A 16,682-nucleotide genomic window follows, 5' to 3' on the forward strand; every position below is an offset into this window, starting at 1 on the left:
ACTGTAAGTTGGAGGAAGGAAGGAACGTTGCAGTTGTTTTTATAAAAAGAGTTCTCTCCCATAGTCTTGATCTTTTCACTTAAACAGAAGCTAAGAGCAGTGCTCAATGTGGAGGGAATGAGCCAGAGTTAGGAACCTTGGGCGAGTGGAAAACCTTTAGTAAACTTATGATGAAAAGCAATAGTGAACGATGCATGAATAAATGATACACTAGTGGAATTGAGGACCACTTCCTATCTCACTGCCTAAAAAGCTGTTTCTTAATAGTCACTGAAGTTGGGCTGATAGATTTTTTCCATTAGGGAAAAAAAAAAAGTATATACTAAATCCAGCTTCCCCAGCCCTAGTAACAGCCTTCAGCATGATTATACAAACAACAGATGCAGAAGGAGATTTTAGCCACACACCCACACACGTAAAATGCACAAATACCTTCTTGTAGTTTTAGTAAGTAGGATAAAATATTGCAAGAGGATGAAATGATTGTGGCAGATGGTAAATGAGTCCCAAATTTCGGTGTCTGGGGCAGCTTTATCTTTGGTTCTGCGGTGTCTTTGATGGCTATTTAAAGGAACTAGAATTTAACCACCCATTAAGAGTACAGATCAGGCCTTAGATTCACCTTGGTCTTCCGAGGTTTGTCCCTCCTGCAGAATCTTCCAGATGCATTCTGTAATGACACTGTCTCAAGCCACTGAGATCAACTGCTAAAGCCCAATCTGCTACAGGAATCTTCCTAGAAGAAAAGGATGTTTCATCAGAGGCATTCATTCATCCTAGCCCACACCTCGCCTGCTTCTGATCTTCCGCTGTTAGAAACATAACACACTGGAGGAAGATTGTGCTATATTTCATGAGTGCTCTGTGCCGCCACCAAGGGACAGTTCCATCTGTTATTTGCTCTCAGCTTTGCTTACTGATAAAACAGGAAGGACAGCTTGCTGATGGGCTCTTTGAAGCAAATGGCTCCTCTCTTTCCTGCAATTAATGTTTATAAATTATTTCTACAGTAGATGGTATGTATGGTACCATGATTTCAAAATTAGTTTCAATAAATTAAGGGCCTGCATTCATTACAAGAGTAGCTTGATTACAATGCAACTCGTGGAGTCTAGTATGCGCTCTACCTTTTGTGAAAATTACTGCATGAAACCAAACGCTGCCATTAATCCTGTTCGTTATCAACCCCCCGTAAGAAGATCTTCAGATCGAATGTTCAGTTGTTAAAATTTCATTTTGTCTAGTACATGAGGATTTCAGTTGTTTACAGAAAACAGAATTCAGGGTACTTTAAAATTTCAAATTCTAGGTTAATAACTTTTTGCTGTAGCAAAGGGAGCTGGCTTATGAGGGGAAAGCACAAATATCACTAAAGCAATTTGGTTTCTTCCCCCAAATTAGTCTGTCATTCCAATCATACACCATTCTTTAGGTAGAGAATCATTATATATTTTCTGGCCTCTGCACTATTTTAAAAGGGATTTCCATAGACCTAGACTATAAATTGCTTTTTCTAAATTGGAAAACATTCTTTTACCTCAACTTGTCATGTTTTCTTTATTTCTTTGGTTCAATATCCATGACCAAATTGCCTGTGTTTTCTTTGTAAACTAATTATATTCCCTCATTATATTGATATATTTTCTACAAAACAGCGACTATGAAATTTCTATTAGGCTTGTCACTTTCAAGTTTTAGACTAGGAATTTCAACTTTCCAAGCAACACCTACTAGTTAAAAGGACAAACAAGAAAAAAGTGGAATCGGGATTTCTAAAGACTAGAGGTTGGGGAGAGAAGCCTTTGAGCAATGTAAGAGTCATTAAGAGACTCTGAAAAGCCCTGGGAGGCAACCATCTCTTCATCCTTGTATGAGATCGGCTGAGAAACTGAACTTTGGCAAGGAGGGAGGACCAACAGGAGATGAGAATACCAAGATTGCTGCTTTAAGAAAAGAATACAGCATACCTGGAAAGTGTGACCCTTTAGAATATATTAATAATGAATGAGCAAAATGAAAGAACTGCTAGAACATGAAGGAAGAAAAATAGGTATGAAGCACCCCCCTACTATCAACAGGGTGTATTTAGGAGAAGCAATTTTATTTAAAGAACAAATAGGCCAGTGGTACTGCACAGTTTATGACCATTTCATTTTATTTCACAATGACTCATAGAAGACATGACCTGTGTTGCTTGTGCTCATGGCACTGTGAGAGTAAATTAGAAAGCATGGCAGAGATCTGAAGCCTAAAAGTAATTGCACAAAATAAAATCTATTACATTTTTAAAAGATTAACCTGAGTGGAATTTGAATTACAACATTCTTTGTCAACTCCATCATTCAGTGAGAGGTAAGATAAAGCCCCTTTGAGATGGGACCATACACATTAATAAAGAACAGAAAAAAAAAAAAAAGAAAAGAAAATGTTCAGGGAAGTTTTACTTATCATTAAATCTGTTTCACCCTTTTTCCCCCCTAATCTTCCAAGTACCCAGCCGTTCTTAGCAGACTGGAGTGGTATTCAAAAGGGTACCGATTAAATGAAGAAGTGATGAGAAACTAACAGAACACAGTTATGAAGAGACTGGGTAGAGTACAATTCATGTTTTTAAGTGCCTTTTGGTGAGATTAAAAGAAATAGTTACCAACAAGGTAATACTGTCGTTAAAAAGAGCAAGAACATTATTAGCCTATATGCGATGAGTAGGAGCAGTGAAATAATTCCCTATTCCGTACAGTCATCTCTCTTTGGGGCAATGTAGATAAATCCAGGTGCCAAGCCACTGGAATGACCGGACATTTGACACAACAGTCTGGTCATTTTATATTCCTCAAGTAATCAGGGAAATAGAAACAGTCACAGAGGTTAGAGGAGAGAACACATTGAGGCATATGAGATATTTTCTAAAAGGAATAGCACGCACTGAACCCAGAGAATAGTCTACCATGTAACAGACTTCGGCAAGAAGTGATAACTGTTTTTCATGGTTCCTAAGAACACACACACACACACACACACACACACACACACACATAAAATTGAGAATATAATATGAAATATTGAAGTTTAATCTAGGAAAATGTACACGGGGACTGAAAGCAGCCTTTCTTCTGAGTCTTTAATAAATGCATATACTGTCATGTTTCAAAGAGTTGAAGGCCATCCTTCTTATGGGCCTGTTTATTATGATCAGTCCCATTATTATTCCCTATGATGCAGTTTAGAAAATAAATTTGTGCACTTAGTAAATGGACCAGATCATAAGCGACTGCCTTTTGCTGCACAGTTGGTTGCTTTCATGACTCGTACACTTAACTAGTCAACTTTAGGGGGAAAAATGTTCATTTTCCTTTGAAGGAAATTAAGTACCTATTTTTAGAAAATTAAAAACAATCAGGCATCCATTGTTTTGTTTTCCTATGAAAACTGACTGATGCTTAAGTGTGACTAGGACGACATAATGACTGGCTACTAGTAACAAGTTCTTTTGATATGGAATTGAAATGAGTGTTTAATGAGCTATTGCAGAATTTTCAGTTTTCTAAATAAAGCGACATAGGGAAAATGGGCAGCACAAGGCTGGTATTCAGGAGAAAGACGAGATTCGTAAATAAAAACAGCACGGTGAAGAAACAAAATTGTTTAGGCATTAAAACTACCTATCAGTTAGATGCATATTTCTCTTCAAAGTAACCTATGCAAAAGCTATTATCCCCATAACAACTTTGTTCTAAGTATTTTTAAAGCTCCATTTTTGGAATGGACACTGTGCATAATTCCAGTCATATACGAAATCAGGCACTATAACTTCCCTTATCCTATGGAATAGCTTGAATTCTGCTGCCTCTCTTCATATGTCAAAATAAGTACTCTCTACTCAGAAATATTTGCTGCCTCCTCATTTTATGGACCGAGCCATACAATTAAATTGAAGAATGAAAAAAAAAAAAACAACAAAAAAAACTCTTAGAACTACCAATTTAAATGCAGATTCATGGTTCTTAAATTTTTGCACCATGAAATGCTAGATAGACTGTGTGAGTGGTCACGAACCCATTCAGTAATCCACCGTGACTTTACTATTGATTCGGTTACATGAGGCTACATGGTATCACCAGATAAACAATTAGGAAGAAAAGTTGCCTACACAGTCCAGCCTCAATGTCACAAGTTAGTTAATACATTTTGGTCCTCAATTGCCACTTGAAGCCAGTTCAATACTGGTGCAAATTCTGCAGCTAGCTTGGGACTATTACCATGCCTGGCCTAGTTTACAATCCTAAGAATGGCCACGTACCTCCATTTTAGGAAGACAAGAGTCTGAGGATCAAAACCTCTTGAATTATAATCTCCAATCTAAACAAGGCCCGTCCTGTCTCATCATTATGAAAAGAATTATTGTTTCTTAAAAATTGTTAAAATATTGACTGATGGCGGAAAGCGGCATGGCAGATTTTTTTAAGGAAAAGATAGCAAATACCAACAATAGGCAGTGACATATAAGGATGTGATTCCTGTTTTACAAAAAACTTATAAAATAAAATAGCAATATTTAGTATCATCATCCCTCTCCAAAATTATCACTGCATTCCTGCCACTACTGTGTTCAATAAAATCTCTTGCCGTGGAAAGGATGGTGGCAAATGTGACTTTAAAAAGTCTGTGGGTTAATTGCATATATTACACGTCTACTGTGTGCTCTATTAACGTAAAAATAAGTAACCGTTTCTAAAGAACTTACTGTGATCCAGACACTATTCTTAGAGGTTATATAATCCTCATTTCAGGCCTGTAAAGGGACCATTGCCAGCCCTTATTTTAAAGATAAGTAAATCAAAGTTCAGAGAGGTTAATAACTTGCTCTTGGTTTCATCTCTAAGAAGTGATAGAGCCAAAATTTAAACCCATGTCTAACTCCGAAGTTTACACTTTTATTAACTATTTCTGAGAGTTATATTTGAGTTATCCTTGCTGTTGAAGTTTTAGTAGGAAAAAAATCTCAGTCTCTGGGACTGAATGAAATATATAAACTGTTGTATATGAAAATATCTGTCGGCTGAAGAAACACAATTTAAACAATGTTTAAACCTGACACTAAATTCTACATCCTATTTCTCATTTCAAAAATGATTAAACAAATTTCCTTCCCTGCTGGAATATCACCATATTGGCATGTGATCTATCTGGAATCTACCATCCAATCCCAAATGGCCAGAGGACAGAAGCTGCTTTCACGTCATTTCTAAGCAAAAGCTGAAAGGCTAAAAATCACTGCAGAAATTTGTTCTGGTGAGATTTTTCAGTTCAATTTTAAACTCCCTTGAGGTTTAAACAAACTTCAGATAATCATCTTGAACTTGGTGGTGAACCAAACTCAGATTCAGACTATGGCTTCTCAGAGGGTCAGCCCTTCCATTTAGAACAAGGCACAGCTTAAAGTGATGAGCCAAGTGGGTCAGATGTTCAATACTTGGCAGCAGACTCAGCTGTCGTGTTGAAACAATGTCGACAAGATGGCAGGCTTTAAAATAAATCCCCCGTGGAGGCTATCGATATCATTCTTTCTTTCCCTTCTGTCTCTTACCCAGTCTGGCTACTTTCTGAAGCACGTGTCAGTCACGCAGAGTACTTACTAGGAACTACAAGGACTGCAAGACATTCCGATATTTATTCCAGCAACAGGAGCCAATCGTGGGCATATATACAAGGGGACTTCCTTAACTCCCCTGCACAAAGTCAAGCATGCTGCTGACACACACCTGCCCAAGCTGTCAGAGGGCAGCCAAAGCCACCACATTCCTCATTCACCAGCTCTTAACCCTTTCCAGTCAACTCTCTTGAATAAAGTGGGCACAGAGCACCTCGAGTTTTTCTCCTACAGGATCCATTTTGGCAAATGCTCTGAGAACATTGATTAATTTCAGTTAGGTAGCCATCCATCGATCTTTCTGGTAAGCAAGATGCTGGCTTACTAACTTTGAGTTATGCATCACATAAGGGTTAGAAATGTGGATTAATTAACTATTTGTGTGATACCATTTCTCTATAATAAACTGACTTGGACTCCTTCAGTATAGCCTACAAGTCTAGCCCAATTCATGACAACATTTAAGCTTTTGATTTCATGAACTTTCACATGTGTGCCCTGATCAATTATAAATAGAAATCTAGCCCCACTGTGAGAAAAGTAACTTTTGATAGTTCTCTGTTCTAAAGTAACTGATCATCTGGTAGATATGAGATTAATAGGAGAATAATATAATATAGGAGAAAAATACAATGCCAGTAAATATAATCTGGTATTAAGATTGTTTTAAATGGCTCACATTGTCTTTGCCTTTAGGGTCTATACAATAAATTATCGCCAATCTGCGTATCTTTCAGTTATGTGATTTTGAAATTGGTATATAGGTATTTTGGTAAAGTCACTGGGCTAACCTTAACCACCAGAATACCCAGGTGAATGGCTTTATTACAATGAAAAGTTGAGATACTAAACTGTTGGAGGGGAACACTGAGAAAAGCTCTCTTGTATTAGCCCCACCCCCACCCTCAGCCCCACCCCAGGCTCTTCATCTTTTTAGTGCTCCCAGAATACTGAAGCCACGGACAATTAAAAACCTCGCACTTGAAGAGGGCCGTGAGATGATCTGATGCGGTCATTCACAAAAGGGTTGCAACGCCTCCTTCTGAAGCTACCTCAAAATTACTAAGGAGAGAAAGCGGCTGCCCACACCTGCTCCATTCAGAGCCGCTCCCACCATTCTCCTCCACGGTCTTCTTAAGCAGGGTTCTCTTGGAAAAATAAAATGGCATTGCTAAGGGAAAAATTAAGAACCATTCATCTTGTCTGGGATACTCCTCATTTTATAAGTGAGTCAACTGAAGCTGCAAGAAGCGACATGATGAGGCCCATGTCACCCACCTAGTTAATGACCAGGTCAGAAGAGCAGCAGCTCTTCCTCCGTCTGACGCTAGAACCCATCAGGCCCTTGCCGAAGACCAGGGCTTTGCTCATGTTCTTGTTTCCTCTGTCTACACTTTCCAATACCCTCATTCTCCCTGATAGGCTCTCCTCATCTTTCCAGCAGAAAATCATGGAGCCTTTTTGGAACCCCAGCCAATTTTATTCATTTAACCACAGAGCTAAGCACTTATCTGGGGGGAACTGGATTTAGGTGTAAAGGAAAACCCAAGGCTAAAGTGAAAATTTCACTTCATTTCAGGATCATTACTGCTATTATGATCACCATGACCGTGTCACCAACACCTCCGTCATCATCCGTTACATTTAGACTGCCCTCTAGAATGGTTTATTCACATGCATGTTGCTTCATTTGATGACAGCCAACAAATACTTTTAAGTATCTTAACAAACCGAGTGCTAGGAAGATCCAGAATTTATCTGTACTACTTTGTACTTAATGCTTTGTAACCAACCATAATTTGTTTAGCATATGCAATTGCTCTCACCAAATAGATGTTTTAATCTTTTAAGTCCTCTGTGATGGCCCCTGTTATTTTTTTTATTACACAGGTGTCTAATAAAGAGACCTTTTTATAGAAAACAATGTGTAGATTACTCATTAGCAAAACTAGACATAAAACCAACACCCTTAACCGCAGAGTCCAATGGCAAAAAGTTAAGAGCTGAAAGTGGAATTAGTGGCAGGCGCACTGCGGGAGTGCTGTAGCCTTGAGTGACCTCTCGGCGGCTCTTGATGCTAATGATCATGCCCTTCTTCCTGAACCTTCCATTCCCTTTGTTTTATATATCACTGCTCTCTTCTTAGCTCTTTGAAGCTGCCTTCCAAAGGCCATTTGATGGCTTTCCTGACCCTCCACATATTTTCATACTTTTGAGTATCTGCTCATGACATTCGTTCCTTTCTTCCTCTCTGCTTGAACTTCTCATCTTCCAAGATTCATCTCCAATACCACTTCCTTTTCTAAGGCCTTTCCTGACCATCTAGACTGGAATTATTTGTTCCTTCCTCTTTTCTTTTTTAAAAACTATATCTGGTTTTTCAAACAGCTAATTCATTCACATGATTCAAAAGCTGAAAATATAAATAGGCATGCGCTGAAGAGCCTGTACCATTTCCTGTCATCCAGTTTTCCTTCCCATCACTTGATTTTTGCATTTCCAAAGATACTTATGCATAAATAAGCAAAGATAAGCATAATTTTCCTCTGGTTGTACACAAGTGGTGGCGTCCTATACAGTATGTTCTGCACACTGCTTTTTTCTCACTTAATGAGAAATGTTTTGGAGAGAGGTATTTTTATATTAATACATAGAGTACCTATTAATATCCATTCTACAGCTATATGATATTTTATGACAGAGGTATAGCATACTGTATTTAACCAGTCTCCCATCGATGGAACTGAGAGCAATAGTCTCATAGCTATTAGTAGTCTCATAATACGTCATTTTGCAAATACGTACGATTACACCTACAGAATAAATTGGAATTGTTCTGAGAGCATTCAATTTTCATAAACATTTTCCATCGTCCTGGGTGTATATGTGCAGCAATTTACACTTTCTCAAGCAATATGTGTTTATTTGACCCATATTTTTGATAACACAGTATTATCAAACTTATGCATCTTTATCAATCTTAATAGGTAAGAGGCGTTATTTCAGTGTAATATTAATTTGCACTTCTTTTATTATGATTAAGGCTGAGAACCTTTTTCACAGTTCTAATGATCATGTGTACCACCTTTTTAATTATTTGTTTATATTATTTCTATATTCTTCTCCTAGGTAATCTCATTCATTTATAGATGCTCTTTACATATTAGGGAAATTATATTTTTTTCTGTTACATGAGCTGCAATTTTTAAAATTTGTGTTGTTTGCTTTTGACTCTGTTTATAGTAACCCTCTTCATTCTCTAGCTGCCTATTAGCCATTCCTTTATTATTGAGCTCATTATATTATGTCATAAATGTTTCTATATTTGCTGTTATATAAAAACAAATATTGTTGCTCTTAGATTTTTAAGATCTCAAGAACAGATATCATTTCTCATTCAACTTTCCACACCTTTGTATGTTAGCACAACACTAGGCACCGAGAAGTCAGCAATAAATTTTCTGTGAATGGATCATTAATGTTTGCTTACTTTTTTCTTCTGAGCTTAAATTGCTGCTAAACTGGAATGATTAAATTGGTGGTAGCGACAGGTAACAACATTTATAGCACTGCTTCGTTGTGGCTCTACTTCTCCTTTCCCTATTCTATGCGACTTAACTAAACAATAACAAGCAGCAATTATTTAGCAGATTGGTTTTTATCCGGAGTACAGTTCAAAAAAATGTCATGGGTGTGTGTGTATGTTCATGTGCGTACGGGGTGGAGATGGAAAAGGCAAACTCATACCCATTTACGGTCCTAAGTTTCTTTTTTAGCTCATAAAATAAATAAGTACCAGAGTAAAGCTTCCTAGAACATACTGAAGATTTTGGGCCAAGATCCCTAGTCCCAGAAACCTATTTAGAAATGATACGTTTGAAGTAAATCAATAGGAAATTCAAGGAAACAAGTGACCTGCCCTTCAATGAATCCTACATTAACTAGTACTACATCTATTCTTCCTTTATTTTCCTCCTTGCATATCCTAGACATAAATTTTAGGATTTCTTTTTATAGAAAAAAAGTGAAAATTTAATTTTCTAGTATCAACCACTCCTCATGTTATTGCTTCTCAAGGGTTTCCGTAGTTGAATGAAAACACAGTGACTCCTCAGGCTGTCTTTAAAACAAAGTTTGTTATATACTTGGTCAGCAGGGGTGGAAAGAAGGTATGGAATTCCATACACATGTTCATCCATAATTTTCTCTTTGGTTCAGACCTTGATGAGGAGCTGAGATGTCCCTTGCTTTATTTGGTTTTTAGGTCTCCGAGCTAGCATGCAATGGCATAAGAGCATTCACCCTGACTCACCTTCCCTTTGTGTTCCTTTCTTTTTTTTTCCTCTCTCTCTCTCTCTCTCTTTTTTTTTTTTTTTGTCAATGATGACTGCACAAAAAAATAAACAGTTTTCCTATGGTGCTTGACAGCACTCAAATGTGCCAGGGCAAGGACCCCTTTTCTAGAAAATGAAATAAAACATATGGGAGGAAACTAAGAACTCTTGTCAAAATTATTCCACTGTGAAATTAGTTACATTCCACAAGAAAATATAATCATGCCAAGGGTTTCTTTCTTCAGTGACTCTCGCATAAACTGCAGCAGAAAAAAAAATCTGGTGTTCAGCTTCATAAGCTGTCAGTGCCGTTGGCTACCTAAAGCCATTCATATTTGATTATTTTCAGTCCACTGCAATCTCTATACAGCCCTGGTGGATATTTCTTTGGTTCATTGAATAAAACATTCACATCAGTCTATGATTGTGTTGCCGTTGTCCTTGCTATAATTAACACAGCAACAGATTAAAAAATACTACTTAAAATAACTGGTGTACAATTCACTTCCAAACAGAATACACATAAAAAAGATTATCCAACAGAGAGCTGCCAAATGTACTGTAAACTGGAAGGGTTTCAATATCCTTTAAACACTCGGCTAGAAGCTAACTGAACCACGTCTCTGCTGTCAGTAGAGCATGAAACTCTGAGATTTGTTTCAGTTTCCATCCAGTCTCTGCCAGTGAAAACTAAAGACTTCCACAGAGCGAATACATATTTCCATTTTTACTGGCATTGTCTACTTTCTCTTTTATAAGCAATACATTTCCCTTTCAAGGATGCTTGCACCTTTTATGAAGATGACGTTCTGAAAAGCACCGTGGTGTAACAAACTTCCCCAACTTTCATCACCATCCTCATCTCCACAGAATCGCGCTTGCGTGCACACGGTTGTGAATGGCACTGTGAAGAAAATCTAATAGACCCCATCCTTTCTCCTACAAAAACGTATCACGGCAATCTCAGGGTCGTGAGATTGAACCCTGCGTAGGGCTCCACGCTGGGTGCGGGGCCTGCTAAGGATTCTCTCTCCCTCTGCCGCTGCTCTGGCTCACGTGTATGTTCTCTCTAAATAAAGGAATGTAGCATGGAAAACACACACACACACACACACACACACACACACACACACATACCCACTCTCTCTCTCTCTAGAGAGAGAGAGAGAAAAATGAATATAAACAGTAGACTCTGCTCAGAATCCTCTATTGGACTCCCATTTCTTATCAAATCAAATACAATTTTCTCAGCCTGTCATTCAAAGACTTCTACAATATGGGTCTAGATTATCTTTGCAGCCTGTGTTTCACCAATCTCCTGAGTGTATCTCCTATTCCCAGTAAACCAGATAACTTGCAGTTCCTATATCATTGGCTGTTCCCATTATCCGGTCCTGCCTCCCAGATAAGCAGAGAATCAGAGCCCCAGAATCAACTCATGTGAAGTACTGGTGTTGGATGCCTGCTACAATGGAAGACAGGGAGCAGCACAAGGAGGAAGAGGTGCTCCCCGTAGTCGTATGGATAGGCAGCTGGCGTGCCACTAAGGGCATGATCTGAGTCACATCATCTCTCAGAGCTGCCGATAAGAAAAATCATGCAGACATCTAAATAAGTTATTGGTTTATTTTTAAAAAGATTTTATTTACTCATTTGAGAGAGAGAGACAGAGAAAGCATAAGCAGGGGGAGGGGCAGAGGGAGAGGGAGAAGCAGACTCCCCACTGAGCTGGGAGTCTGACTTGGGGCTCAATTCCAGGACCTGGAGATCACAACCTAAGGCAAAGGCAGATGCTTACCTGACTGAGCTACCCAGGTGCCCCTAAAGTGATGCACTATTATTTATTTTGACATCCTGTGTAACATCCTGCTATAGAGAAGTATAATATTATTAAATAAAAAAAAAAGAAATTTCCCCTTTTAGGTACATTTTCTTGAAAGTAGAATGATTTCAAAACTAGCTGGAGGGTTCAGGAAAAAAAATCTGTTGGTCTCCTAATTTGCTCCTAAGATTGAGGGAAGCCATTTATTAATTTTATCTCTTATTTTCTCCTCTAACAGGTAAGATAAATAAAACTCTCAACTGCCCATCTACCTTACTTTTATAATTCACACATAAAGTACATATAACGGTGAGAAATGTTGACTTTCAAAGTACTTAGTAATATTTACAGAGCTGAAAGCCTGTAAGAAATGCAGAGTGGTCATATTCATTACAGACTTTGCTTTCCAAGGCTACAGGAGTGCATCAAGAAAATAAACCATAAATATGATACATTTTTGGCTATGCAGCACTTAAAAGACCCTTTAAAATATGTACTTCTTCCACTAAAATAAGAAGAAAACTTAGGATTTGAAGCTGCTTAACAGTTCCATTACTGCAAGTGCAATGACATTTTGTCATAACTTTTCTTTCTGTTTCCACAACTTTCACATTCCTAGTAATGTTATGACATGTTTTGCTTTTATTTGCTCAAGTTTAATGGCTAATTCATTTCCAATCAAAATGTTCAAAAAATTAATATTTTGACTAAAAATAGTCATTGAAAGGCCAGTGCTAACTATGAAGTCTCACAGACCCAGTCTATCCTTTTTTAATGTGTGTAAACAAACTCTCTAGGAGTCTGTTTATGAACTGGTTATTTCAATGTGTGGAAGTGAGCAAATGTTCTATCACTGCTGACTCTGAGGAAGGCACTGGCTGTGTGGGCAGAGAATGTCGAAGCCATCTGTGAAGGGAAGGGTATGTCACCTGAATTAATGTAGTAGACCTGCCCCGTAAGTCATCTCTGCCATTCTGCCCTACCACACTGCTGGGAAGAGTAGGGGTCAATATTCCACGCCTTTAGAACATACAGAGCCTATTTATTTACTGTGGGATTCATAACCCTTCATGGAGTCAGGATACAATAAGACTCAGATTGAAAACATTTTTAAGAAACCAATTATTCAAAGCAATGACTTAGCCATTAAACTTGAACAGATATTTCAAAATCCCCCTTGTTACTGAACGCCCCGACTCGCCTACCTGTAGAGAGGCAGCGGTCGCCTACGGGCTCAGACTTCAGTGCCCTTGAATACGCTCCTCCCCCAATGCAATCAGTTGTTTCCTTCTTCATGTTCATTGAAGTGCCTGATTTTTTTTTCATTTTTCCCCAAAATCCTTTAGAAAGGAACATGAAATTCCTTGGTTCAGTTAGACTTACGAAGCAAACTCCTTCTGTGCGGAAGGAGCGCTGTTGTGGCCATCTCACAGAAGCAGACAGTGGGGGTGGTAAGTAGCAAATATCAGAGGAAAAGAGATCATGAAATGTCAAAAACAAACTTCAAGTGGTCAGTGTTTTGTTCCTGGTTGCTTTTTGCTGAGGGAACAAGGGACCTAGGATAAGGACCAGCGAATTTTTTGTTGAATATTTAGATTGGTAATTGCTACTTATAGGACATAATTATGACTGGTCATAAAAATAACTGAATATCGAACAAATGGATGCTTTCTGGCCCTGTGGGCCAGTTTCCAACAATGAACATATTCTTCATACTATTTTGTACCCATAGAAGCACAAAGGGTTGCTGCTTCAGACTTCTTGCCCAGGGAATCAGCTCATTCAGCACATCCATATGGTGCCCCAGATTCTATTGAAAAGTCCATGAATCATGTGGGTAAACGGCCGTAGACCACTTCTATGTCCTCATTTTCGTTCCCATTAGCTGGGGGTTTTAAACTCCGCCTTGAGTTCATTTTGATTGCTAATTATTAGGTTTCTGTAGTTCGTTGGAATTGTGCAGAAGGAGCTGAGAAGATGGTGGGGAAAAAACCAAAAAGCTGGGAAAAAACAAGGCTGGTGCAGGGATGTGAGCAGCCGGGTGGCTTGCTTCCTAGCACCCCGCAGAGATCTAGGTGCACGAAATCTTTTCTGCAAAAGTCTTTGCTTCAGAGTCAAACTGCTCCTCTAACAACTTCTTTCAGATGATTAAAAAAAACAAAACAAAACAAAAAACCTCACTGAGCACCAATTATACAGGAAGCACTGTGATAGTTTTTCAATTATAAAAATATTTAAGAATATGATTGCTATCTTCACGGAGCTCAAGGTCCCTGTGAAAGTCACCACGAAAACAATGCAGTTGAATATAAACTACTGTAAGACTGTGGCAGCTTACGAGTGCAGTAGAAGAGACTCGGGGGTGTAGATGCAAGGGTCGACTGGCGGGAGAAACAAAAGGGACCAGAGAAAAGGTAGCATCGGTGGGGGTGTCTTAAAATGTTATTGAGAAATATAGTTTAATAATATAATTACAATATATACATAATGATGTGATTCTGACATGTGGGAACGAGGAAATCACTTCTAGTGCCTTGCTAACTGAGGGTACAATCACACAATTCGGGGTTTAGCTTTCCATCCTATGTACTTTTAGCGGCTCTGTGTTTCTATTTACACAGCTTTAGCTCGTTGGCTGGAATCTTCGCTGCCACGCATTCATCATCCCTGCTCTTCTTTTATTTCTTTCTGATAAATGATTCAATTTCTGTAAACATATTTTCTCATAGGGCTCTATTTCCCTCTAATTTTATCATCTTTAGGCTCTTCCCTGACCATCTGTAAGCTCTTTAAATTTAGTGTAATGATGCTTTCAAAAGGGCAGAGGTATCAGACCCGGGGCAAATCAAAATTGGTTTTTCTTCTCCCCTATAAAGTATGGTTAAAATAAACATCACAAAAATCTATGAGGAAATGAAACAGAGGAGATCTCACAAAGCCAACTGAAATGAAGCAGAGAGGAAGCCCTGTTTCTTCAGCTTGTCGAGCGAACACTGTTATAGTGGGAGTCTCTCCCACCTTTGTGCCTTGGGCTTTTCATGTTATATAAAGCAGCCACCCCTTGGCGCCCACCTCAGGCCTGAATTCAAGTTGCATTCACATGTTTGTCAAAGCTCTCCGTTCAGATGGAACAGAGGGGACTAATTTACTTGGCGCAGCAGATAGGAAAGCCAGCGGAATAGAAGTGGAGTTGCAGGGTAGACAAGAGCACATGGGTGTGTGGAGAGCTTCCAGCAACAGGTTGCAGAAGAAATCAGGCAGAGCAGGCACATCACAATCTGGAGCAGAAACGTCTCTGCACGTTCAGCGCACATTCACCACCCTTCCCTTCTGGCTCACTTATTCTTCAATAAGTTCACCCCAGGAACTGGTGCTGTATCACTTCCACTAGTTATATTTTCATCTACCCAAATAGAGTTTTGCTCTCAACCCTCTCTTGGCATAAGAAACAGGATAGTAAAATGGCCACTATTCTCCTGAAAAATTGATTCCATCTGCAGTAGCTTATTGAAAAGGCTGACAATAACTCATTCCTACCAACCACTTCCAGAAAGTCAGAGAAGGAACAGCCCACACCCTGAAGGAGAAAGAAAGGTATTTTCTCTGTGATTTTTAAAGGTATGAAAAGAAAAATCTCTATTGCAACATTGACTGTAAACCGCACAAACAATACATTGTTTTGAAGATTGATTAAGCTTTCAAGTGTCACTATGACTATTATTAATCGATGGCGTTCGCAACTTACTACTTTACATGACATCAACTGAGCAATAGTGAGAAACTGACAAACAACGAAATTCAGTTATAAATTGTTCAGGTAATAAGAATTCTCGTGAAAATGGAAGACAAAATGGATATTAAATGGTACAGAAATCTAGGCATTCCAATTTTCACGACTACTGCACCAGCAGAGTTTGATTTTAAATTGTAAAATTTTAGGGTAGACTGGTTCATAATGTGTTCCAATTTTCAAAGAGGTCAAGTTTTCTTATGCCAAACTATAGTCCGCAATTACTGGCACCTTTTTTCCTATCTTTATGTATCTTTGATTTAAAAAATACTTTACTTAACTAACCCCTTTCTACATCCTTAGTTTTTTTTGTTGTTGTTGTTGCTACCGGAATAAATTTGAGCTGAATTTTTAATCCATTCACTTCAGCAAGTATTTTCAATCATTAAAAAGCTAAGGTGAAGGTAGCTGAATGTGACGTAAGAGAACAGAATGGAATAGTAGAAATACCTGAAACCTCTGTCATCTGAAAGCAAAAGGGTCATCTCTGATGCTCTTTGCACCTCTTCATATTGCCTATGGTATAAGGTGTATGATAGATTTCCAGAATTTCTGGGTGAAATTGGTTAAAGATAAATATTCTTATGTCATAAAGATACGATAAATTACAATTTGTCACCCACCTCTTTCAATATGGTCTCTAAGGAAGCAAGAGATCATCCTGCCCCTCAAGACTAAGCCTTGAAAAGTGGATTCGCTAAGGTGAATGCCAATAAGGCCAGTTACAGGGTCAAAGGGTTTAAAGTATGAGACCTGACCAGCAGTTGAGTCAAAATGTCTCTTTGAGGAGAAATAAGGCAGAGCAGAGAAAGAAGGTGTTCACGGATGAAACTCTGTCCTGTCATATTGAGTGAATCTTTAAATTTTCCAGGTCTCAGGGGCGCCTGGGTGGCACAGAGGTTGAGCGTCTGCCTTCGGCTCAGGGCGTGATCCCGGCGTTATGGGATCGAGCCCCACATCAGGCTCCTCTGCTATGAGCCTGCTTCTTCCTCTCCCACTCCCCCTGCTTGTGTTCCCTCTCCCGCTGGCTGTCTCTGTCTCTGTCAAATAAATAAAATCTTTAAAAAATTTTTTTCCAGGTCTCAG

The 16,682-nt window shown here is 38.7% G+C and overlaps 1 protein-coding gene across 1 annotated transcript in view; it reads right to left on the reverse strand.

Moving 5' to 3' along the window:
• Nucleotides 1–518: 518 nt before the first annotated feature.
• Nucleotides 519–16,682, reverse strand: part of SLC7A11 (solute carrier family 7 member 11) — a 120,122-nt gene continuing 103,958 nt past the window's right edge. Inside the window, exon 13 of the transcript XR_566996.2 lies at nt 519–736. The gene's annotated coding sequence lies outside the window, so the exon portion shown is untranslated. The remainder of the gene's footprint in view (nt 737–16,682) is intronic.

The sequence above is a fragment of the Ursus maritimus genome, unplaced genomic scaffold, assembly GCF_017311325.1.
Source record: "Ursus maritimus isolate PB19 unplaced genomic scaffold, ASM1731132v1 scaffold_11, whole genome shotgun sequence".
Classification (NCBI taxonomy): Eukaryota; Metazoa; Chordata; class Mammalia; order Carnivora; family Ursidae; genus Ursus; species Ursus maritimus.